This window comes from Misgurnus anguillicaudatus, chromosome 23, assembly GCF_027580225.2.
Source record: "Misgurnus anguillicaudatus chromosome 23, ASM2758022v2, whole genome shotgun sequence".
Taxonomy (NCBI): Eukaryota; Metazoa; Chordata; class Actinopteri; order Cypriniformes; family Cobitidae; genus Misgurnus; species Misgurnus anguillicaudatus.
Window position 1 is genome coordinate 30,077,867 of NC_073359.2, and position 26,898 is coordinate 30,104,764.

A 26,898-nucleotide genomic window follows, 5' to 3' on the forward strand; every position below is an offset into this window, starting at 1 on the left:
TCACAAATGTTTAAAATTTTTACAACATTACTTTTGTGTGATGAAATCAATATCATCGTGTGTAAAGTTATATATCCAAAGTTGTACACAACAACTTGGATTAATATGACTTTACATGAGAAGTGTGTACCTATTAAATTTAAACACATAGGGGCGGTTACCCGGACAGCGATTAGACTAGTCCTAGACTTAAACACTTTTAAGAGCTCTCCAAACTGAAAACAACTTGCACTGACATATCTTAAAATACATCGGTGCCCTTTGTTTTACCTCAAAATGCACACAGGTAATGTTTTTAGTAAGGCATTTTTGTTAAAACTAGTTACATTTCCTAATTAAACTAAGGCCAGTCCTGGATTAAGCTAATCCTGGTCCGGGAAACCGCCCCGTAGTGTTACATTTTGTAGCTTAAATCTGAAACTATATAGTGTAATGTTTACGTACTGTCTCATTTACTTCTATTGTAAAAGTCACCCTGTAACTCTTGTGTTTGTTAAAGAGCTGAACTGATGACTGAGGAAAAGGTCAAAGGTGAAGCCTAAAATTATCAATCATGGTGGTTTAAAGTAAAACTCTCACCTTTATAAGAGATGTTGATAGAGACTACAGACACAAACTGATGAAGATAGCTGACCTCTGAAACCATCACACGAGGAAGATGAACCTTTTATTACAACTCTGGTCAAAATATCATCAACAGATCAATATTTCTGAAGCAAACCATAGAAATGATAAAAAAGAAACATTAAATAGAAAAGTCATCTGTTGGTGAAACAACACAATCAAATATCAAATATAACCATTAAATCTAATATTCTAATAATAAATTCAATACATGCTAATTATCTGATGTTTTTGCAAGGGTTTTGTTTTAATTCAACATAACGTTACCTGATTGTTGATGTCTTGTTGAATCTGTTCAGTCAGTCTCACAGCAGCTCTTTTTATGATTAATGTCTTATTTTGTTTTGTTTTTTTAAGTTAAACCGTAACTTTGTTACTTAGTCTGGTCACTTTCGATTCCAGTTGACTTTAATTTCAGCAGATAATCGTTTGTTTCCCTCAGTTTTACCTCAGTTTCCTAAAGAAGTCATGCTGCAGGATGTTGTGCTGCTGAGGGGACTCCACCGATGAGCGCAGGCGCGGTTGTGGCTAGAAGGGATACAGCAACGACCAATTTCGTCAGATGGACGCCGTTTTTATCCTTATCTACATCCTTAATGCTACACCCAAACCTAACCTTGGAGCCAACATTTCGCTAGATTTATGTAGAATATGTATCCCATCTAGCCAGAACCGCTGTTTTCATCCTAATCCTAGCCATAAACCAAACCCCAAATTCAACATCTCGCGAGATTTAGGCCGTAGCTGTATCCCATCTAGCTAGAACCCACCTCGGTCTGATTCGCGGAGATTATTCTGCCTGTTCAACAAATAAATTCGACATTGATGTCAAGTTCCTCAAATTAAACTACATTCACAACATAATAACACATAAGCGTGCTTTGATAGTAAATTAAAACAGCGTTTGAATACTCGTGTAAAGTTTATTTACACAGTCACACATATAACAGTAGTAGAGCGCCATCTTGTGTCCACAGCAGATATTCACAACTATGGAGGTACATAATAAAGGCCTTTATTAACCGTCTATATTATAAAGGGCCTCATTGTGGTCAAATAAACGAACAACAGTAAAAATATTTTCAATTGACGTTGTAATGTAATCAGTAAATTTGACTTTTGCGCCATTTTGTGTCCAAAACCAATTCATTTATTTTTCTCAAAATTAATACAGTAGATATATGACTTTGTCTTTGGCTATTTGTTTATTTCCTTGTATGTTTTCTTTAAAACAAAAAACAACCTGTAACATAGAACCTGAAAGAGTTATAAACAAATATTACAATGAACACGGCAAAAAAATGACTTTTTACTTAGTATTTTTGTCTTGTTTTCAGTAGAAATATCTAAAAATTCTTAAAATAAGATGTATTTTCTTGATGAGCAAAATGAAGTAAGAAAATAAGTAAGTAAAAGTGAGATTATTTTATAAAATTTCTCACCACATAAAACAGCGCTGTGACTTTTATCAGATGCTTTTATTTAACAACATGAGGATTATAACTTAAGTGATTTGTTATAATCATGTTACAATACACTGTTTAGAGAACAGTAACTAGACAGAGATTAAAGTGGACTTTATTATTTTTATTATTTGGTTTAGTGCAAGCTTTAAATTAACTGCTATAAATCTATGCATCATGCAGAGCGAAAAGATTGTATAATGCACGTACAGATGATCATCTGATCTGAGTTAACATGAAAACAGATTCAGTCTACATTCAAATTAAATTTAAGACATTAGATTAACATTCCCTGAGACCAAATCTATATGATAAAAACATTATTAATAACAAAATTAATATTTGTAGTTATTTACTAATTGTGACAATGATAATAAAACAAGTCACATAGTTTAGAATATAAACGTTTGGCAAAGCTTTAAAAAAAAAGCTAAAATAATTTAGTGATCTGGTGAAAACCTTCATAAAATCAAACAAGTCTAACACATAACACATAATCTATCAGTCAATATAACACTGAATCATTAAAATCTGATTTCTGGATTCTTCAACACAAACACTTTCTCTCTTTAGACTGAGACACATGAGATACATGAGCTGAATCTGTGAACTTTACAGAGTATCAACACTATTTACTTCTCAATAAAGGTCATGCTTCAGGTACACAGGTGATTAGTATCAATACATATATGTTAAAAATAAGTTGATCAGAGCAATATTAATCACAGGAATAATGTTTTTGTTACATGTAGCTCTTACATTTGAACATAAAAGCATTTATGCACGACTATATCTGCTAATAGTCACTAATAAACTAATAAGAGAGACATTAAGCTGCTGCTAGCGTCACGCGCTATCACTTAAACTACAGGAACACAACACAAATACACAACAACACACTCAAATGATTCAAGTTTACAGATATTTATGTTTGTTTCACTTAATGATTTTGATGGCTCCTCTGCCCCTGTGGCATTATGGGATAGAAAACTGACCACTGGATAGATACTAACTAGAAGTGAAGATCAGCAGATCATCAGGGTAACAATAACACACAGTTTTATCTGCAGGTTCACATTTACTCATTTAAACACTTATAGTTTTGCATACTGTACATGAGTAAAGTATGAATACTTGGACACAGGGAGAGAGACTTTTGATGTCAACTAATATCAACAAGATGACAAACATCAGTCAGTGAAATACTGCTGTAGTACATATGTTAGATATACTGAACGTTAGGTATTTAGATATTTGTTTTTATAGCACTGGTAAAGTTACATGAAACAGCAAATAATACATGCAGTGCAAATAATACATGCAGTAGACAATGACTGCATCTACAGATATTATTTATGTTTAAACATAAATGTAAAAGTTTATAGTAGTTTGTTGTTTGTAGATCAGCGGAACAAACTTTTAATTTAATTTACTTAACTTAACTTTTATGTATAATGTACTTACTTTTCTATTAACTTCATTTATGCAATGCAAGCTATTGAAAACTGCAAATCAAAAGGAAATAATTTCCTTTGGTTCACAAGCACACACAGGTGGATTGTTTTTAACTCATTGATATGAGGGCGATGTTATAAGTAGTGATGGGGACGAGATTGCCTACCCTGGTGAAAAGTAGTACACTACTATAGTGTACTTAAAGTGCTTTATTTTCGCGCACTAACTTTGTACTTAATATACTAAAAATACTTTTTAAGATGTTTTTAAGATTATCTAAGTGTACTTCACTGTGCTATTTTGAGACACCATGAATTTGAACTAAAATGCACTTTTAACATACTATCTCTGTATTAAAAATTGTATTTAGTTAACACTTGTATTAAACTTGAACTAAACTTTCATACAAAGACGGTTTCAAGTTTACTACAAGTGGTATTCAAATACACCTCTTAAATACATTTTTAGCACATTTTAGTTCATATTTATGGTGTCGAAAATAAAGCAATTTAAGTACACTATGGAAGTGTACTACTTCTACACCTTGGTATGCTGAGTCCAAGTCAAGACCGAGTCTTTGAAGGGTCGAGACCGAGTCCGTTGGTTTTCAAATAGAGTCGAGTCGAGTCAAGACCGAGTCTTTGAGGAAGCAAGTCCGAGTCAAAACCGAGTCTTTAAAGAAGCAAGTCTGAGTTGAGACCGAGTCCATAAAACATGTCAGTTTTCATATTCATGATTTAACATCACCCCAGTTAGAACTAAGCTAGATTGTGAATTGTTTAGAGGAGCAGTCTTAACGTCTTAATATGGAATATGCTTTTACTATCATTAAAAAATTCCCTACCACATGCATCATCTTATGCCTATTTTTCTAGAGATAAATAAACGGCTCTGACGGCAGTATCTTTGCATTGCACCATGGGATGTCATTTTCAAATAATGCCCGTCAACATTGCATTTTATTATTATTGTTATGTGTTGTGTGGTTTTTTTATATGAACATAAAAACGCATTGGTCTCGAGGACTCGGTCTGAAAATGCGAGTCCTTCTCCTCTCACTGTGGTCAGAGACCGAGTCACGACCGAGTCTTTGAAGGAACAAGTCCGAGACGAGTCCGAGAAGGCAGAAACCGGTCTCGAGATAGTGACTAAATCTCTAGTTATAAGTGATGTGATGCTGATGTGTTTGTAATATTGATGGTGTTGCTAAAGGAAGATCACTGCTGATGACTGTTATTAGGCCACAATGTCCGAATCTCTCTTTCTCCACTAAATCTTCTTCACTCTTCCTCACTTAATCTCCTCATCTGAAAGCTGTAAGAAACAGAGATGACAGATAAAAGTTGTTTAGAGAGGAAGCAGCTGTGATAAACATCTTTTAATAAACACTAGTTTGTCTGCGCGTTCAGTCTTAAAGGTGGGGTGCATGATCTCTGAAAGCTAATGTTGACATTTGAAATCACCTAAACATACACGCCCCTACCCAAATAGAATCTGGATCTTCTTTTAATAGACCCACCCCACAAATATGCAACCCAGGCAACGTCATTTAGTAGACACGCCCCTTACTGCTGATTGGCTACACGACGTAATGTCAGTTCTTGTGTCGTTAGGTGTGTTCGACTTCATGCGGCGCTGCGCAGACCGATCGGCGGCTGACTTGAAGCAGTGCATTCTGGTTAGTACTTTTGTCCGACTTCAGCTCGCGCTGCAGGCACGTGACTGTGTCATATGGTTTTAGAGTACCGCGAGAGCGATTCGAGATCAGCCCCCTGAGTTAGCCAGCGCAGTTCGCGCCAGCGCAGTTCGCGGAGAGGAGCTGCATAGGCTGTAATGACGACACAGCTGTTTCACCATTGGTCGGATTCACCACATGACAACAATCACGTGTGTTTCGTGCTTATTTTCACGCCCTCAGTTCCACAAATGCTCACAAATCTGTATTTTTTGTAACAGTTAAAGCTCTTTTAATGTAGTCGCGATGTTATATTATGTCATCTTCATCAAAATAAAATGGAAATAGAAGTGAAAAAACGTAGACCCCACTTTATTGGTATTCAAATAATTTATGCTTATTTTGAACTTTATTCTTGTAAAAACAGATGATGTAAGCCTCTTCAGTTCCACTCATGCTCATACACGGACATTCAAAACAGTATAATTCACTTTTTATGTAGTTTACATCTTACAAATCATGTTTATTGCGATAAAGCAAGCAAACGGCACGTGATCAGCCATGCCTGACGTAAACGCCGCAAACTATGGGAACCACAACGCGTCCGACTTCACGTCTCCGTTTTCAGCTCCTCCTCGCCTGCACGCGGCTAATCTCGCCGATCGGTTACATCCAGTCTCTGTATGTATGGGTGTTGGAACTGCAGGTTTAGGGAACGGGAAAACAGTGATCATGACCATTACGGTCAAATTTAACCTCTGATCAAATTCTGGCACTAACAGATGTTTAGGGATGAAGTCCTGCACTGTGTCTATGAGGTATAACTCCAGACGAGTCTTCTTTAGCCTATAAAGTTTTAATTGTCAGAACTCCACGATGTCACATTGCTTTAATGACCTGATATCAGTTTACAGTACTGCAATGAGAGACAATCCCAAAGAGTTATTTAAAATTGCGTAGCATGCGTAAGGTTTAAATATACTCTGTGGTTTGTCTTTTGGACAAAAGTTGTGAATGGCAATAATATCAGTATTATGATTGGTTAGGTCGCATGTCAATCAAGCTCACGGCGAAGGGTTGACTGCCTATTGAAGGTGACAGTCAAATTCATCAAGCATCATTTAAACCTTTTAATCTTTTCCTGTTGTCTTCTCTGAATCTTCTCCTGTCGTCTTCTCTGAATCTTTTTCTGTCTTCTCCTTTAAATCTTTTCCTGTCTTCCCCTCTGAATTTTCTCTCTCGATACCTGTAAGAAACAGAGATAAAATCCCTACTACTGATTTAACATCAAATGGGAACAAGAAAAATTTAACACACACACACACACACACACACACACACACACACACACACACACACACACACACACACACACACACACACACACACACAGTTTAAAAATTGGATTAACATAACTAACTGATGTCACAGTTTAACATTTCTCTCAGATAGTGAAGTCTCTGATACACAGGGTTAAATCAATGTGGTATTATCCTATTAAAAACCGCAAGTGTGAAATGTTGCTCTACATGCAGTTAAAAGCTGCAATTAATGGTTAAAAGATCACAATCTCTATTTAACCCTTCATACAATCTTAATACTAGTTTGTGAAGAAATTTTAGTTGGTATCCCAGCCTGGTTAAGCTAGTTTTTTACAGGTTGACTTTAGAGTTGAACATGTTTTAGCTGCTCATGCTGGTCTTTGTTGGCAAGGCTGTGATGAGAAGATTAAACCAGCTAAAACCAGTAAACCAGTTTAGACTCTAGCTTCCTCCTGCAACTAAAAAGCAAATAAAGCAAAACGAGCAGTGAATGAGCACAACATCAGATGATTTAGTCTGAATGAGAGACAGATCTTGTTTGTATTCTAATAGTTCAAGAAAGAAATAAGTAAGTGATTAATCTAGTGCATGAGAAACAGATGCAATGCAAATAGTGAAGTGCTGTTGCATTAAGTGGATATATTATTAATGTTTTTCTTTTCAGTCACTTAAAACAGCACACAGGTCCTTTTGTTCATAACAGGTTAAATGAGATGAATTGTGACAAAGTGACTTTTTGTAAATAGCTTAATAAGTCATGTACAACAGTTTAAACAATTAAGAAACTGCCGTGTTGTCATTTGTAAATGAAATGCTTATTAAATATATTGATTTACAGATATTAATAAAGTGTAGGTAAAAGTTTTCTGTAGCAGAGAGTTTTTTTTTTAGAATTGTCAGATAAGAAAAGGTTTGAACAAAAGATAAGTTAAACACAGTTTGAAAATCTCCACTAAAATCTGACAATATACTGTCAACAGAGTACAGATTATTATTATAGTTAATAAAATCACAGAAACATTTCAGTTACTCACCTTTGACAAACACTATGAATCGCCTGTCTGAGTTTTCTCCATCTCTGATGATCTTCAGTTTATAAACTCCAGTGTGTTTCTGTCTGATGTCATTGATCTTGAGATCTCCAGTCTGATGATTCAGCTTCAGTTTATCTCTGAATAGATCATCATTAGATGTATTGAAGATATTTTTGGTAGAATTGATTTCAGCTATGAGAGTTTCTCCAAATGTCCACTCTATTAGATCATCTGTCTTTATGTCAGCAACTTCAGTCTTCAGATTGACAGATTTCTTTTCATCCACTTCCAGTGTTTTTGTTTCACCTGTAACAGCAGCAGACAGAAACACAGAAATGAAATCAATTCAGGTGATTTTCATCTATTAAGTGTCTTATTTACTGATTAAAAACATCAGCTCATATTCTCATAAATGAATTTCTGTTTATTAACTCAATCTTTCAGATTCTCTGTCAGTATATAAATATAAACACAACTATAACATCTAGATGATGAATGGGTAAATGTCTTTAAAGGTCCAATTTTCCTGTGTTTTTGAAGCTTTGATTGTGTTTACAGTGTGCAATATAACATGTGTTCATGTTTCATGTGTAAAAACGCGGTATTTTTAACACAATTTACTTATTTCTATACTACTGTTTTCACTGTCCTTAAAACGGGCTGACGTCTTTCTTGTTCTATGAAGTCCCTCCTTCAGAAATATGTATTGGGTTCTGATTGTGTAGTTTGTTTAGTGTGTTGTGATTCGATAGCAGCTTAGCTTAGCCAGAGCCGTTTGAGCTTAGCTGGCGACTGACATATTCCTGTGGGCGGAGTTTAGTCAAGAACGTTTATATTGACGTCTTTAAAGCAGGAAATAGAGGGCTGTAGTCCAAAGCGAAAGGCTGTAGGCTTTGAAAGGCGAATTCTGTCGCCTTGCAGGGAACTTTAAGATTAATTTTGCAGGCATTTCTTATGCTCTAACAGCAACCATACACACTAACTAAAGTTGTGAACTAAAGTTGAAAAATGTGATCACGAAATACGTTACCTTTAATATTGGTGCTACTAACTCAATAAATATTTAGTCAGTGTATTAAACTCTATGTGAGATATCAGTGATGTAGTTGTCATGTATGTCTAAATCAATGTTTTTATAAAACCCATCAAATATCTGAAATGATGTACAGATGTGTTGTCTCAGCTCAATATGGCAAGTGTATTGATTTACCTGCAGTTAAATCAGGTTGAAACAGAAGTTAGAATTAAACACAGTGTGAAAATCTCCACTGTAAGTTAATAGTCATAAATCCCTCTTACAGATGTGGCCTTTAAAAACGCGCGTTTTCTCCCGCGGCATTCGCCAATTCGTCTCGCAGAGTCCCGCAGCATTCTGCAAGTGCTTTCGGGGGGGGGCTACTTTTCCCTTTCCCTTAATGTGTTTCGCTTCAAAGAATATCCACCAGGTGGCGCATAAAAACATCGTCATTGCCGTTGTTTCCAGAAGTTAATAAGGGCATTGCTGAATATTTTACATTGAATTGCTGTTTTTGAAGTGATATGTCAACCCCTTCTTGCCAGCATAACAGCGCATACAAATATTAAGATGACTGTACGTGCAATGCGCATTTATAGTAAGTGCAACAGATAATTTAGTGTGAGCCTAATAAACGCGACTCGTGATATAGGGTTGCTATTTACAATGAATATCTTAATTATTTGTGTTGTCGAATTTTGACACCGTTTCATTGTTTGTTCATAATATTTATAATTGTCAGTTTTTCAAAAAAGTATCAATATTTTAAAGAGATTAATGTGGTATAAAAAAGACATGTTTTAAAGTTTAAAACGTTGTAAAAAATATAGTAGTATTCTTATATTTTAAGAATAACAATATGATACATTTATACTCCGCTAAAATGCTTTACATATGGAAAGAGGAATTCTTCTCATAACAGATATTTTTATGTTATTATTAAGACGTAGGCTACATCTAATAAAATAGCGAACAGAGAAACTGTGCCTTTTGCGGACGAAAAACACCTCAGAAATATTGAGTTTATGAATATTTACACTTACAATATGTACTTTGTGAAATGTGTGTGTAATAATTTTATAACATGTGGCTGTAGAGACAAACACGCTGCGTCGCCTTTCAGATATCTTACACGTTCGCATTCAACACTTTTCAAAACGTATTTATATTAAATCTAATGAATAATTATAAATTATGACATGAGAAAATTAGAAGTGTGCCAAAGAGCACAGTTCAGATATTGTTAATTAAAGCGGTTTTATACACCTTTCTGCCTTGTTTAAATTAACAAGAATTTTATTTGCCACTGTCAACACGTTTTGTGATTGATTTAATGATTTATTACAGAAACTTCTATGAAGCAAAGCTATTGTACTAAGCATCTCTCTCTCTCTCTCTCTCTCTCTCTCTCTCTCTCTCTCTCTCTCTATATATATATATATATATATATATATATATATATATATATATATATATAATGTTATAAATGTTGTAAAAAAATATATTAGTATTCTTATATATTAAGAATAACAATATGATACATTTACATATTGCGCTAAAATGCGTTACATATGGAAAGAGGAATTATTCTCAACCACCACCAATAAAGTTTAAACATTATTTTTTAGAAAAACGCCTCGGAAGTGTTGAGTTTATGAATATTTACACTTACAATATATACTTTGTGAAATGTGTGTTTAAAATAATAAATTTCATAACATGTATAAAGACAAACACGCCGCGTTGCATGATTTTATAAATACCGAGGTCCATATAAGTATTTTCTAGGGCATGCACCCCAGGAAAAAAACTTCTTATTTCCCTGCTCTACATATATGAATTTTAATAAATCAGAAAACCAAAGAATCAAATACCTATAGATTTCAAACCATATTAGTATGCAGAAAACTTTTGTTGGTCATTAGGAATACATTGTAATAATTATTTTACCATCCTGGGCACACTGCTGCACACTTTCTCTTCTTTTGTTATTTAATTAACTTTAATGACTTTAACAGGTAGGCCTTAGGACTAAATGCAATAAAATGTTCAAGCCAAAATATGAACATTTAAACTCCGTGCACGCGCACTACGGGTGGATGAAGCGTTGTACCGCGCACGTGATGCATCGTTTTCAAGTTCAAGCTTATAGCAGCACAACACAGTGAATCTAATCATTATACAGTAAAAAAACATATCTTCAAGAATTAAAGGGTGGCGTTGAATTTTGTTAATAAACACGCTGAATAACGGAAAGTGAATTACTGAAGGGAGTAAGAGCAGCGCATTAAATCTGGACACCCATATGTGCTCAACTGCAGTAATGTTTCTTGTCCTGTCACCTTGACAGTCACTGCGGTTTCACATTTCTCGTCATTAAACTGCTGTATATAATAGTCAGCGTTTGATTACTTAGGCTACATCTTTCTTGCACTACCACTAACTGCGCATCTGACCTGTGTTGCACCTCTGTCTGACTGGTTTGATTTTATTGGTCATCTCGGTTTCATTTTGACTTCATCTTAAAACTTAATAGACCATTTAACTGTTTGTACACAATGATGACATGGCACCGTATGCGTGCGCATTTGGGCAACGGAGCTATGGCAAGAATCAGCAGCAACTGACCCATTTCACAAAAAATTCACACGGCCGCGCCGCTCCATTAGCATGCTACACTTGCTACTTTAGCGGGTTGAAATGCATATACATATTAGGCTATATATTTGGTGTGTTTGACTTTCTGCCGAACTGCGCGATCCAATCGGCATATGAAATTACTATAGCGGCGCGAAAGTGACTGGGGAGCAGACTGGTGTAGCGCTACAAAAACCCACAGCCGAGTGACAGCAAAGTACCGCGAGAGCGATTCCAGTTATCACGTGGAGAAATCCGCTTTGAATCGCTCTCGCGGTACTTTGACATCACCAAGAGGTCTGCTTAGAGCAAACTTGTGACTTGCATAACAATAGGCTTGTTTGAGATGAGCAAATTCTGCGCAGAATCTATCACCGGTGATCAGCGCAAGATGCATGTCGGTTAGAAAAGTGTCCGACTTGCGTCCGACTTGCTCTGATGTCATGCTGACATGTGCCAAAAAAACACTCACGAAGGAGAGGGGGGCTCGTTGGATTCTGCAGCCGGGCGCAGTTGCTCTCCACCGACTGCATTGACAAAAAGCACAATGAAAAAGACTTGCTGGCGACACAGCTTAATGCTCATTGGACCGGGGATGTCAGCTGATGAGTTCTTACTTCTAAAAACTCTAATTCCTGTAGTAGTTTTTATATTAATTTAAGTGTTCTTTACTATGACATTTATATTTTTAATGAATTCCTGTAAACTTTTGTATTGGTGTTGAACTGTGAGCTGTTTATATTTCACACAACAGAAACGAATTTGTATTACCACTAGACTTAGATTTATTCATCCCAACATTTACTAAGTAACCTTTTCCAGTAACGAACATTTCACCTTCGTTGATTCTCCTTATACAATCTTTATGTAAATGCATTTATTGGTATTTAAGTTGCATCTATTTAATCCGCGATAAAATACGCGAACGTGATCTCTGCCTCTGCTGACGTTTGTCTGACGACTGGACTGCGAGATTGGTGAAGTGTCTGACTTAAAAGCTCTTTTTTCACTCCTCCCCTTACTGCAGCCGTCTGCTCTCGTCTGAATTTCAGGCAAGGCAAGCTGCATCTCAAACAAGCCTATTGACTTTGTCCCACCTCTGCTAAGACGTCACATGCCGATCGGTCTGCGCGGTGCAGGAAGAAGCCACACGAGCGCTGAGCGTTGAGTCAAATTATAAGACGAGCGTAAGAAAATGATCGAGGTCTGGTCAGGGAATTAACCCAACACAAAGTGAAAATGATAGCAATGACTCTAAGATCTATGGACATGCACATCAGTGTTTTATTTGTGTGGAGAACAGGACAATTTGAAATAGTGTCCAACACAATACTCTACCATTATACTCAAATCAGTAGGGCCTACATGCACTGCTCCCAAACGTGATGTGTTTTGGTGTTGCTTGTAATCTGGAACTTGGTGTATTTCAAATGTGTTTGTTAAGTGTCTCCACATGAAAACGGAATGCCCTCCCCCCGCACAGTCCTGCAATGAGAACCAGAAAAACCGGTTTCTAACCATTTTATTTACATGTGAATAGTGAGAGAGCACCCCCTCAGGAGCTGTAGGACGGTTTTTTATAAGCGTAAACCAGGACTAAGCCTTAGTTTAAATAGAATATAAAATTAGTTTTAACAAACATGCCTTACTAAAAACATTATTTGTCTGCATTTTGAGGCAAAACAAAGGGCATGGCCATCCGGACCTCGGTAATTTTCTGACGCTTGTCTTATTTGACTCAATGCTCAGCGCTCGTTTGACGATCTTGCGGCGCCACGCAGACCGATCGGACGGCATGTGACATCTTAGCACCGCGAGACAGTAGGCCTACAGCATGCTTTTGAATAGATCTCACGGTAGTGTGATGTCACAGACCAACGGGTTTGCGCTGCGCCCCATTAGGTAAAATAAAGTGAAAATTATTCCTAGATGACCAATAAAATCATACCAGGCAGACATCAAAGGAGGACGGATACCTCAGTTAGTGGAAGTACCAGAAAGATAGGTTAAATTGGGCCGGAGCACAGCTCCGCCTCCTCGGGTCCACAACACACCTTGCCGGAGCTCCGGTCCGTCTCCTTCAGCAACAGGGTTTGGTAAAATATAAAGTGTATAAAGTGTGCAGTATACAAAAAAATGCCAACAAATTATTTCTAAAAGTAGCAATATTTTAAAGAGATAAATGTGGTATAAAGAAAGACATGAGAAAAGTAGAGGTATGCAAAAGAGCACAGTTCAGATATTGTTAATTCAAGCGGTTTTATACACCTTTCAGCTTTGTTTGATTTGACAAGCATTTTATTAGGCACTGTCAAAACATTTTATGATTGATTTACTGATTTATTACAGAAACTTGTTGTCAGAAGCAAAGCTATTGTACTAAGCATCTTTATATGTATGTTTTAAATTTAAAAGTGTTGTAAAAATATATGAGTATTCTCTTATATTAAGAATAACAATATGATACATTTATATTGCGCTAAAATTATTTTGCCATATAAATTATTCTCAACCACCACCAATAAAGTTTTAACATTATTCTTTAGGAAAAAAACGGCGTTTAAACCCGTGGAGCGAACAAGAAAACATATGTTTATATGCTCATTCGGCATATCATATGATATTTTTTATTTAGTTTTACAGTTTTAAAAGTGGCAAAAAAAGTTCTTAAAATCTAACTGGTCTCTGTAAATATAACTGCAGATGACAGCAGATTAGATTCAGTTCACCTACTAAGAAATAGGAGAAGCGATGATTTGTGATTGATTGGGGCTTAATAGAATGACTGCCACACTCAAAATACACCAAACCAAATAAGCACTTTATATTACACTAAAGCAACACACAGTGTGCAAGTCATGACCATGGCCGGGTTTCCCAAAAGCATCGTAAGGCTAAGTAGATCGTAAAAACGATCGTACGAATCATCTTAGAATTACGGGCTGTTTCCCAAAAGCTTCGTAACGTAAGTTGCACTTGAAAATCATCGTAGATCTACGAATGCTCTGGAGTAATCGTTCATTCATAAGTGCAAAATAAAAAAAGAAACCGGGCCCAGGCCTTGACGCTTTGTGTGTTCGACTTTAAATGGTGGGGCGCTGACTGGTCGGCGTTTGACATCAGAGTACCGCGAGAGCAAAGGTAAAGTCGGACCATTTTGTAACATTTCGACTTGCTCTCGCGGTACTTTGATGTCTTCGGTGCCGAACTGTCTGCGCAGCGCCACAAAGAAACGCCCTTTGACTCTTTACAGCAGGGTACCAGCAACATGAGAAGTGGTGGCACGCAAAAGGAATTGAAGGTACGCAGTACGCTAAAATATAAAGTGTCTGTACTGCGAGCACTGGTCTAGTTATTTACATCGTGTGTTGCTCTTTCACCATTGTGCACCCGCGCACTCGCTCTGTAGTTTGTAGCTCGCGCTCCGGCTTCTGTAGCCGTTTCTTAATACAAAGTACAGGAGAGTGGAGCAAAATAAGCCTTTATCTAGGCAACCATACAGATTTGTAGCCGTGTGACCACAAATACAGGTAGCAACCATAATTTATATTTGGCTATGTTAAGGGGAAGGACAAATTAAAGAGTTATGATTAAAGTGATTTTTTTTTACAAAAAAATCCTATCCTATCAAAGTAAAATTTATACATACCAGGTGGTTATGTCAAAGTAGATTTATTCAGGTCTAAATATACCATAAATATTGGTGATAGGCGAATGATTTAGCTAAAGATTAGCCTGAATTACTAAGCTAGGCAGTTTTCCCAAAATGGTGGCTGTGGGGCAAAGTGAACCACCATGAGGCACTGTCTGAAACCACTGAATATGTTTCATTAAAAAAAATATCTGTGTAGTTTCGCACAACTGATTTGTTCATTTTTAAACATTTTAGAAAACATACAATGCCAAGACATTACAATATTACTACATTTTTATTTTATGCATTTGGCGTTTTGGTCCATACTGAAAAACAAACTTACCACTAAGAAACGTCCATTGACAATCTCCAAACAATAAGTTGTTCCTCAAAATCTGTATTTTCATCTGATACAGACTCAAACATGAGTGGATGACATCAGAGTACCGCGAGAGCGATTGAAACCAACCTCCTCCGCCTTATTTCTCGCGGTACTCTGATGTCATCTGCTTGTCTGCTCTTGCGGCGCTGCGTAAAGTTGACCACACCTAAAAACCGTACTGCTAAACTCGACAGGAATTCTCTGTGTATACCAGCACCTCCTTTATTAATTGTATAGCAGGAAAACTTATTTTTTACTTCTCAGCGTGAAAAATAGCTTGGTTTGGCGTGTGAACTGATTATGTCAAATTAAGTTACCCGATATCCACTTAATTTTAGTTATAGAAATTCATTTAAAATAACTTACAGCGTAGTAGGCCTAGATTTGCGTTTAAACAAAGCAACTGCAAGGTTTTCTTTTGATTCGCTCGCTGAGAGGAGATTAGAATTGGGGGTTGGCAAAGAATTGGCAGACCTGGGGGTGGGTGGTTTTTAATTTCTTGACTTTCTGTGTCAGTGGTAGCTGCTACTAGACGCATTACATTTTGGAATGAACTTCCTTCATGTCGTTTTATTTATACACTGTAAAAAATATTTTCTGAATTTGTAAGTAAAGTTAGCATTAAATATGTATTACAATTTTAAATGAATTTTTGCTTTTATTATAATTATAACTTAAATAACTGTAAAAATATTATGTGTAATTTTTAATGTGTAATATTAAAAATAATATTACACATGTTTTTATCAAAAAGACAAATAACTTGATTCTCATTAATAATAGGCATGGAAAACAAACTTCTAATTTTCAAACCCTCATACAGCTTGTGCCTATCTGCGTTGAACTTGAGAGCGCTGTAAGCGTTTATTGTGTCTTTCAGCACATTACATATATGACCCATTCTGTCTAAATGAGTGGGATGTTTTCAAATACCCTATTAATTAAACATCTAATACGTTTTCTGAGAGTGAAATGATTAATACTAAGATGCATGTCATGTCTGACATCTTGGTTTCGGTTTAAAAACATGCAGGAATTTGAAATTAAAATCCGGAACTTGCTTGATGTTTAAAAAGTTATTAAGAGAGATAAAGTTCGGGACTGATTTATGTTAAAAAGTTATTAAGATCAACAAGACTCGTACTGACTGACAGATCCGAAACGCAACGCACAGACACGCAAGTACCTGCAGACAGAATAGTAAAAAAATCTGTTTTGGCAAGAATTTAAGAAAGCATATTAAGCATTACAAAAAACTTGTTAAGCTCATTATTAAATATGTCCATAGCCTACAGCGTTTGCGCGAACAGAACGAATTGTTTAAAAAAAAAACTCTCTCATTAATCTTCATCTAAATTAATAAATAATCAGATATTCGTTTATAATTTTAAATAACAGTATTCTCTATTATTTAAAGTCAGTTTTAGTTCAAAACAAGCAAAATTATTTTAAACAAGGTAATTAGAAAGTTGTAATTCAAATGTTTCAGCTGTTATTTACTAACTTTTTTATGTTAATTGCAATTCATGTCATAATAATCTTCAGTATACATTTTGCTTTTAAAATGTTACATTTTCATATTTTTATCTATTTACTTGTTTATTTTATATTCACCTAGATTGACAATGAAGCTGGCTTTAACTTGAAGTAATTTAAAGATCATCTGTGACCGAAGTCACGGAGACACGGAGTTATTAACGAATATTTTATTATCAGAGTGCAGCATTTTATCAAGGTTTTCTGGTCTTGTGTAATTAAATAAAACAAAAAAACTAAAATGGTAATTTTTTACAATTGGATTAAAAGAAGCTTGATATTAGGAGCGTTTTAAAACTAATTCCAAAACATCTCGAGTTTCTAAATAAGGGACGCGCAGAAAATGTCATTCATTCATGTAATTTTATAGATTACACTCATTCACTTAACACACATATTATGCGTGCTTTAAGGGCTTTATAATTTAGCTGTAAACACTTGATTATGTCTGGCCGAATATTTTTTCTGCTATTCGGATGAATTCGTTATTCGTTTTAAAGCCATTATCCGTGCCCTTGCGAATAACGTATTCGGCTTCGGGCACATCCCTAATATATATATTTATTTATTTATGTTTGACGAATGCTTATCAGTACATACTTTTTGGTTTCTTCAACTTTAAAGATGAATATTCTCCTTTAGAGATGGGCAATTTTTTGCAATCACGAAAAAACAAAGAACGGCACACTGCTACTATAGCTCTCAATATTTATTATTTAAAAGACAACGTTTCGACCAAAACGTTGTCTTTTAAATAATAAATATTGAGAGCTATAGTAGCAGTGTGCCGTTCTTTGTTTTTTCGTGATTTAGTGTTTTTGTGATCGAGCACCTGTCTCATAATATTTTTGGATGTGCACACTTCTTATTCAATTTTTTTCAAAAGCACATTATATTCAAAATTTTGAGCTCATAAAAAAGATTTTTCGCTTATTTAAATGACATGTTCATGTTTTTATGCACGTTTAGATTTGGTGCAATTTCCCAAAGGCTTATAATTAGGAAATACACACAACACGCTTAACTTATATTTTCTTATATTTCTACTTATATTCCTACTGTTCAGTAATGCAGAAAAGCGCAACACAACCATGTTAAAGCTATTAAACGTTCAGATGCAAAAATGAACTAAATGTAAAATTAGATAAATTAGTTAATGATATTGCGTAAATGCGCTCGGTCTCTTCAAAGGTCTTCGCGAGTTATTTTGTTATAAGACTCAGTTATCATACATCACGTCTCTTCTACTGTAAGTACACGAAAAAAAATAAGACAAATGATGCGCGTTTGAGTCGAAATTTTATGAAGAATATGTCACTGTTTATGTAACTGGCAAAGGAAACTTCGCCAACGAAAGGTTTGCCAAAAAAGCCTGCATTTGTATGGCATCAAAGAGTATCTCCTAAACACAGAAAATCCGTGTCATGTTACTTCAATATCATAGAGTATACGCTCAGCATGAAGTTAAGCACACAAATTGTCGTCAGTATGGCCTACATGAAACACGACTGCCATCTACAGGTTTTTGTATTTCCTGCATCCCCCACCGAACCCCCCTTCTGCGGGATCTCGCAGAATTTCGGAAGTCCTCGCGGCATTCTGCTCTCAGAGACGCGCATTTTTAAGGGCCACATCTGTACATCTACAGTATACTGTCAACAGAGTACAAATGATAATAAAATCATTATTACACTAAAACATTTCAGTTACTCACATCTGACAGACACAGATATTGTCTTGTATGATGTTTTTCCTCCTCTGATGATCTTCAGTTTATAAACTCCAGTGTGTTCCCATCGGATGTCACTAATGGTAAGATCTCCAGTTTCACGATTCAGCTTCAGTTTATCTCTGAATAGACCTTTATCATATGTACTGAAGATATTGTTGGCAGGATTGATTTCAGCTATGAGAGTTTCTTTATCTCCAAATCTCCACTCTATCACATCATCTTTCTTTATGTCAGTAACTTCAGTCTTCAGATTAACAGATTCTTCTTCATTCACTCGCAGTTCTTCTACATCACCTGTAACAGCAGATGACAGAAACATAAAAATTAAATCAATTTAGATGATTTTAATCTATTAAGTGTCTTATTTACTGATTTTAAACATCAGCTCATGTTCTCATGAATGAATTTCTGTTTATAATCTCAATATCTATCAGTATTCAAATCTAAACACAACTATAACATCTAGAAGATGAATTTAATGAATCTCCTAAAAGTAAGAATTCATCTAATGGCTAAATGACTTGAATAAAATATCAGCTGTTCAATATTGGTGTTACTAACTCACTAAATACTCAGTCAGTGTATTAACTCTTTTAATATAAGATATCAGTGATGTAGTTGTCACATATGACCAAATCAATGTTAGTAACGGATTCGCCAGGTTCTCCCCGCCCTCATCACCCAGGATCACTTTCACCTGAGTTTTGATTACTGTCACCATGCACTCTCGCCACACTATTTAAGTTGCCGTAAAACACACACTCTTTGTCCGGTCTTGTTAATGCTGGAAAGCTGGTGTTCTCCAACCCTGGAACCTGATCACCAAGAAGTTCATTACCCCCTTACTCTCGTCCCATCAGCCTTGGAACAATTCAGAGGTGCCAAAATCTTCACAAAACTCGATTTACAAAGTGCATAAAATCTAATCCGGATCTGCAGTAGAGATGATTGGAAAACAGGTTTTGTAACCCCTACCAGCCAATATGAATATTTGGTCATGCCATATGGATTGGTCGACGGCCCCTCAGTCTTGATTTACATTGATGATATTTAGATTTATTCCAGTGACCCTGCTGAACACATACATCATGTCAAAGAAGTTCTGAAGCAGCTATATCAGAAAACTCTTTTCCTGGAAGCAGGAAAAAACGAATTCCATCAAGCCAGCATCCAATTATTGGGGTATAACATCTCAGAAAAAGGTGCGAGTATGGACGAGAGGAAAGTTGACATGATAACCAACTGGCCAACTGCAACCACCATCAAAGAACTGCAAAAGTTTCTCAAATTTTCTAACTTCTATCGCTGTTTCATCCATAATTTAGTGCCATCCTATCTCCATTAACATCTGCTCTGAAAGGTAAACCCAAACACCTCACCTGGTCATCAGAGGCTGAACATGCTTTTCAACAACTGAAGAGTGCATTTTGTACAGCATCTGTGTTAGTTCACCCAAATCTAGAAAAAACTTTTGTTATTGAGGTTGATGCTTCAACGACAGGAGATGGAGCTGTCCTGTCACAGGGGAACCATCCAAACTTCATCCATTTCCCTATTTTTTTTATAGTTTTACCCAGTGGAACTCCTCGCAATAAAACTGGTTCTTGAAGAATGGAGACATTGGCTAGAAGGTGCACATCATCCCTTCACCATGCTGACTGATCACAAGAACCTTCAGTACTTATCCACTTATTGCCCCGGTAATAAGACTTGCAAGTAGAGGTCAACCGATTTATCGGCCGGCCGATTAATTGGACGATTTTTTGCATATTTTAAAAAAACGGCTGCCCTGATTTCTAAATATCGGCATCGGCCAGAGAAAAAGCCATATCGGTCGACCTCTACTTGCAAGGCTGATTCTCTCTCTTGAATGTTTTCAACTGAAGATGACCAACACCCTCCTGAGTCTATCCTTCCGGAGAGTGTTTTCAATATCCCATCGCAGTGACTGAGGAGGACACAACCCCTGAGATTCAAACTGTTCCACGGAGTTGCCCCAAGAACCACAAGTATGTACCATTACACCATCAGATTCTGTTGATAACAAAGGCACATAACTCTGTAGACACTAGTCAACCCAGCATCCAGCAAAAACCCTCTTACTGCTCAACCACCGCTTCTGTTGGCCCAACATGGCACAGGACATCAGAAGGTTTGTGAGTGGATGCAGGGATTGTGCCATCTCCAAATCCCCTCGTCATCCTCCAACTGGAACACTTCGTCCTCTCCCTTGGCACCCCTGGTCACTTCTACGAGTTGACTTTGCCATGAACTTCCCGGCATCACAAGGTAACAACACATGCATATTTAATGTAGTGGACCGGTTCTCAAAAAGGATCAGACTCATTTCCCTTAGGGGTTTACACACTGCAATGAAGAGTGCTGAGTTGCTTTTTAGACATGTTTTGATACTTTGGAATACTTAAAGATATTGTTTCTGACAGAGGTCCTCAGTTTAATTCTAGAGTATGGAAGTCGTTTTTCAAGCTCCTAGATGTGACCATCAGTGTGTCATCCAGATCCAGATCACTTTTACATCTACAGTATACTGTCAACAGAGTACAGATGATAATAAAATCATTATTATACTGAAACATTTCAGTTACTCACATCTGACAAACACTCTGAAACTCCTGTCTGAGGTTTCTCCATCTCTGATGATCTTCAGTGTATAAACTCCAGTGTGTTCCTGTCTGATGTCACTGATGTTGAGATCTCCAGTCTGAGGATTCAGATTCAGTTTACCTCTGAATGCACCATCATATGTAATGGAGCTTTTGTTTGCAGGGTTGATTTTAGCTATGAGAGTTTCTCCAAATCTCCACTCTATCACATCATCTTTCTTTATGTTTTTAACTTCAGCCTTCAGATCAGCAGATTTCCCCTCATCCACTTCCAGTGTTTTTGTTTCACCTGTAACAGCAGCAGACAGAAACAGAATCACATAAATGAAATCAATTCAGGTGATTTTCATCTATTAAGTGTCTTATTTTCTGATTATAAACATCAGCTCATATTCTCATAAATTAATTTCTGTTTATTAACTCAATCTTTCAGATTCTCTATCAGTATATAAATATAAACACAACTATAACATCTAGATGATGAATTTTATGGATCTCCTAACAGTAAAAATACAACTAATGGATAAAGACTTTAATAAAATATCAGCTGTTTTATATTGACTTTAGAAATTCACTAAATACTCAGTCAGTGTATTAACTCTTCAGTGATGTAGTTGTCATGTATTTTTAAATGAATGTTATTATCAAACCAACCAAATATCTGAAATGATGTACAGATGTGTTGTCTCATTTAACACTTTCAAAGTGATAAGTGTGAAAAGTTGGTTTATCTGCAGTTAAAATCAGGTTTAAACAGAAGATAAGTCACAGAGTTAAACACAATGTAAAAATCTAAATAAATCCCTCTTACATCTACAGTATACTGTCAACAGAGTACAGATGATAATAAAATCATTATTATACTGAAACATTTCAGTTACTCACATTTGACAGACACAGATATTGTCTTGTATGATGTTTTTCCATCTCTGGTGATCTTCAGTTTATAAACTCCAGAGTGTTCCCATCTGATGTCACTGATGGTGAGATCTCCAGTCTGATTATCCAGCGTCAGTTTATCTCTGAATAGACCTTTATCATATGGACTGGGGCTTTTGTTGGCAGGATTGATTTGAGCTATGAGAGTTTCTTTATCTCCAAATCTCCACTCTATCAGATCACCTTTCTTTATGTCTTTAACTTCAGTCTTCAGATTAACAGATTCTTCTTCATTCACTCGCAGTACTTCTACATTACCTGTAACAGCAGCAGACAGAAACACAGAAATTTCAGATGATTTTCATCTATTAAGGGACAGATTTACTGATTATAAACTTTTATATACACATGAACCTGAATGACATCCCATTCTTAATCTATATGGTTTAATATGGAGTAGGCCCACTCTTTGCAGCTACAGCTTCCACTCTTTTTGAAAGACTTTCTACAAGGTTTATGAGTGTATTTATGGGAATTTTTGACCATTCTTCTTAAAGCATATTTGTAAGCTCAGACACTGATGTTGGACAAGAAGGCCTCGCTCATAGTCTTCGCTCTAATTCATTCCATGCCGTATGGATTGGTCAACGCCCCCTCAGTCTTCCAGGATTTTATGCATGCCATCTTCCGAGACCTGCTGAATCGGTACGTGTTGATTTACATTGACGATATTTTGATTTTTTTCCAGTGACCCTGCTGAACACATACATCATGTCAAATTAGTTCTGAAGAGGCTATATCAGTACACTCTTTTTCTGAATGCGGAAAAGTGCAAATTCCACCAATCCAATTTCTGGGGTATAATGTCTCAGAAAAAGGTGCGAGTATGGACGAGAGGAAAGTTGATGTCATAACCAACTGGCCGACTCCAACCACCATCAAAGAACTGCAAAAGTTTCTTGGATTTGCAAACTTCTATCACTATTTCCTCCATAATTTCAGTGCCATCTTATCTCCATTAACATCTGCTCTGAAAGGTAAACACATCACCTGGTCATCAGAGGCTGAACATGCTTTTCAACAACTGAATAGTGCCTTTTGTATGGCACCTGTGTTAGTTCACCCAAATCTAGAAAAACCTTTTGTGGTTGAGGTTGATGCTTCAGTGACAGGAGATGGAGCTGTCCTATAACAGCAGTAGGGAAACCCACCCAATCTTCATCCATGTGCCTATTTTTTGTACAAGTTCAACCCGGTGGAAGCAAACTATGATATTGGTAACCATAAACTCCTTGAAGAATGGAGACATTGGCTAGAAGGTGTTAACGTCATCCATTCACCATGCTGACTGATCACAAGATCCACTTATTGCCCGGGAATTGAGAATTTCAAGGCTGATGCTCTCTCTCGAATGTTTTCACCTGAAGATGACCAACACCCTCCTGAGTCTATCCTTCCAGAGAGTGTTTTCGTATATGTCCCACTGCAGAGTGAGGAGGACATGACCCCTGAGATTCAAAATGTTCCACCGGGTTGCCCCGAGAACCACAAGTATGGACCATTACACCATCAGATTCTGTTGATAACAAAGGCACATAACTCTGTAGACACTAGTCACCCCCGCATCCAGCAAACCCTCTCACTGCTCAGACACCGCTTCTGTTGGCCCAACATGGCACAGAACATCAGAAGGTTTGTGAGTGGATGCAGGGATTGTGCCATCTCCAAATCCCCTCGTCATCCTCCAACTGGAAAACTTTGTCCTCTCCCTTGTTGCCCCTGGTCACATCTAGGAGTTGACTTTGCCATGAACCTCCCGGCATCACAAGGTAAGACATGCATATTTATTGTAGTGGACCGGTTCCTAAAAATTATCAGACTCAGTCCTCTTAGGGGTTTACACATTGCAATGGAGAGTGCGGCGTTGCTTTTCAACATGTGTTTCAATACTTTGTAATACCCAAAGATATTATTTCTGACAGAGGTCCTCAGTTTAATTCTAGAGTATGGAAGTTTTTCAAGCTCCTTGATGTGACCATTAGTGTGTCATCCAGATCCAGATCACTTTTACATCTACAGTATACTGTCAACAGAGTACAGATGATAATAAAATCGTTATTATACTGAAAGATTTGAGTTACTCACCTCTGACAAACACTCTGAAACTCCTGTCTGAGGTTTCTCCATCTCTGATGATCTTCAGTGTATAAACTCCAGTGTATTCCTCTCTAATGTCATTGATGGTGAGATCTCCAGTTTCTCGATTCAGATTCAATTTATCTTTGAATGTACCATCATATGTAATGGGGTTTTTGTTTGCAGGGTTGATTGTGGCTATGAGAGTTTCTCCAAATGTCCACTCTATCACATCATCTTTCTTTATGTTTTTAACTTCAGCCTTCAGATCAGCAGATTTCCCCTCATCCACTTCCAGTGTTTTTGTTTCACCTGTAACAGCAACAGACAGAAATGCAGAAATTAAATAAATTCAGATGATTTTCATCTATTAAGTGTCTTATTTACAGATTATAAACATCAGCTCATATTCTCATAAATGAATTTCTGTTTTCTTTCAGATTCTCTATCAGTATATAAATCCAAACACAAGTATAACATCTAGATGATGAATTTTATGAATCTCCTAACAGTAAAAATACAACTAATGGGTAAATGACTTTAATAAAATATCAGCTGTTTAATATTGGTGTTATCAACTAACTAAATACTCAGTCAGTGTATTAACTCTTCAGTGATGTAGTTGTCATGTATTTTTAAATGAATGTTATTATAAAACCAACCAAATATCTGAAATGATGAACAGATGTGTTGTCTCAGTTAACCCTTTCAAAGTGATAAGTGTGAAAAGTTGGTTTATCTGCAGTTAAAATCAGGTTTAAACAGAAGATAAGTCAGAGTTAAACACAGTGTGAAAATCTTCACTGTAAGTTAATAGTCATAAATCCCTCTTACATCTACAGTATACTGTCAACAGAGTACAGATGATAATAAAATCATTATTACACTGAAACATTTCAGTTACTAACATCTGACAGACACAGATATTGTTTTGTATGATGTTTTTCTTCCTTTGGTGATCTTCCGTGTATAAACTCCAGAGTGTGCCCATGTGATGTCATTGATGTTGAGATCTCCAGTCTGAACATTCAGCTTCAGTTTATCTTTGAATACACCATAATCATATGTAATGGGGATATTGTTTGCAGGATTGATTTCAGCTATGAGAGTTTCGTTACGTCCAAATCTCCACTCTATCTTCTCAACTCCCTGTATGTCAGTAGGATCAGTCTTCAGATCGACAGATTCTTCTTCATTCACTTTCAGTACTTCTACATTACCTGTAACAGCAGACGACAAAAACATAGAAATGAAATCAATTCAGATGATTTTAATCTATTAAGTGTCCTATTTACTGATTATAAACATCAGCTCATATTGCCATAAATGAATTTCTGTTTATTTACTCAATATCTTTCAGTATTCAAATCTAAACACAACTATAACATCTAGATGATGAATTTTATGAATCTTTTAACAGTGAGAATTCATCTAATGGCTAAACGACTTTAATAAAATATCAGCTGTTCAATATTGGTGTTACTAACTCACTAAATACTCAGTCAGTGTACTAACTCTGATAAGATAAGATATCAGTGATGTAGTTGTCACATTTGACCAATTCAATGTTTGTAACAAATTCGCCAGGTTCTCCCCACTCTCATCACCCACGATCACTTTTACCTGAGTTTTGATTACTGTCACCATGCACTCTCTCCACCCTATTTAAGTTGCCGTAGAACACACACTCGTTGTCCGGCCTTGTTAATGCTGGAAAGCTGGTGTTCTCCGACCCTTTATCGACTACCGGCCATTAAATAAGATCACCAAGAAGTTTCAATACCCCCTTCCTCTCATCCCATCAGCCTTGGAACAACTCAGAGGTGCCAAAATCTTCACAAAACTCAATTTACAAAGTGCATAAAATCTAATCCGGATGCACAGTAGAGATGATTGGAATAAAGGTTTTGTAACCCCTACAACCACTATGAATATTTGATCATGCCATTTGGATTGGGCATAGCCCCCTCAGTCTTCCAGGATTTTATGCATGCCATCTTCCAAGACCTACTGAATTGGTGCGTGTTTATATTTTGATTTATTCCGGTGACCCTGCTGAACACATACATCATGTCAAAGAAGTTCTAAAGGGGCTTTGTCAGTACACTCTTTTCTTGAAATTCTCAGAAATGGGTGTGAGTATGGACGAGAGGAAAGTTGACACAATAACCAACTGACCAACTCCAACCACCATCAAAGAACTGCAAACTGTTCTTGGATTTGCAAACTTCTATTGCTGTTTCGTCCATAATTTCAGTGCCATCCAATCTCCATTAACATCTGCTATAAAAGGTAAACCCAAACACCTCACCTGGTCATCAGCGGCTGAACATGCTTTTCAACAACTGAAGAGTGTTAGTTCACCCAAATCCAGAAAAAAACTTTTATGGTTGAGGTTGATGCTTTGTCAACAAAAGATGGAGCTGTCTTATCACAGAAGTAGGGGAACCCATCCAAACTTCATCCATTTGCCTATTTTTCATAGTTTTACACAGTGGAACTCCTTGCAATAAAACTGTTTCTTGTAGAATGGAGACATTGCCTAGAAGGTGCATGTCATCCCTTCTCCGTGCTGACTAATCACAAGAACTTTCAGTACTTATCGCCCGGGTACTAAGAATTGCAAGGCTGATGCTTTCTTTAAAATGTTTTCACCTGAAGATGGCCAACACGCTCCTGAGTTCATCCTTCCCAAGAGTGTTTTTGCAGTGAGTGAGGAGGACACGATCCCTGAGATTCAAAATGTTCCA

The 26,898-nt window shown here is 36.6% G+C and overlaps 1 protein-coding gene across 11 annotated transcripts in view; it reads right to left on the reverse strand.

Annotated features, from left to right (window-relative positions):
* LOC129453480 (uncharacterized) overlaps positions 1-26,898 on the reverse strand; it is a 163,565-nt gene that overhangs the window by 38,848 nt on the left and 97,819 nt on the right. For 3 of the 11 annotated variants that reach the window (XR_012365665.1, XM_073861389.1, XM_073861388.1), the window contains exons 1-2: positions 892-1,117; positions 580-678 (exon numbers count right to left, since the gene is read on the reverse strand). The exons of the other annotated variants lie outside the window; for them this stretch is intronic. The gene's annotated coding sequence lies outside the window, so the exon portion shown is untranslated. Of the gene's footprint in view, positions 1-579; positions 679-891; positions 1,118-26,898 lie in introns of those variants that run through there. 11 annotated transcript variants of the gene reach the window in all.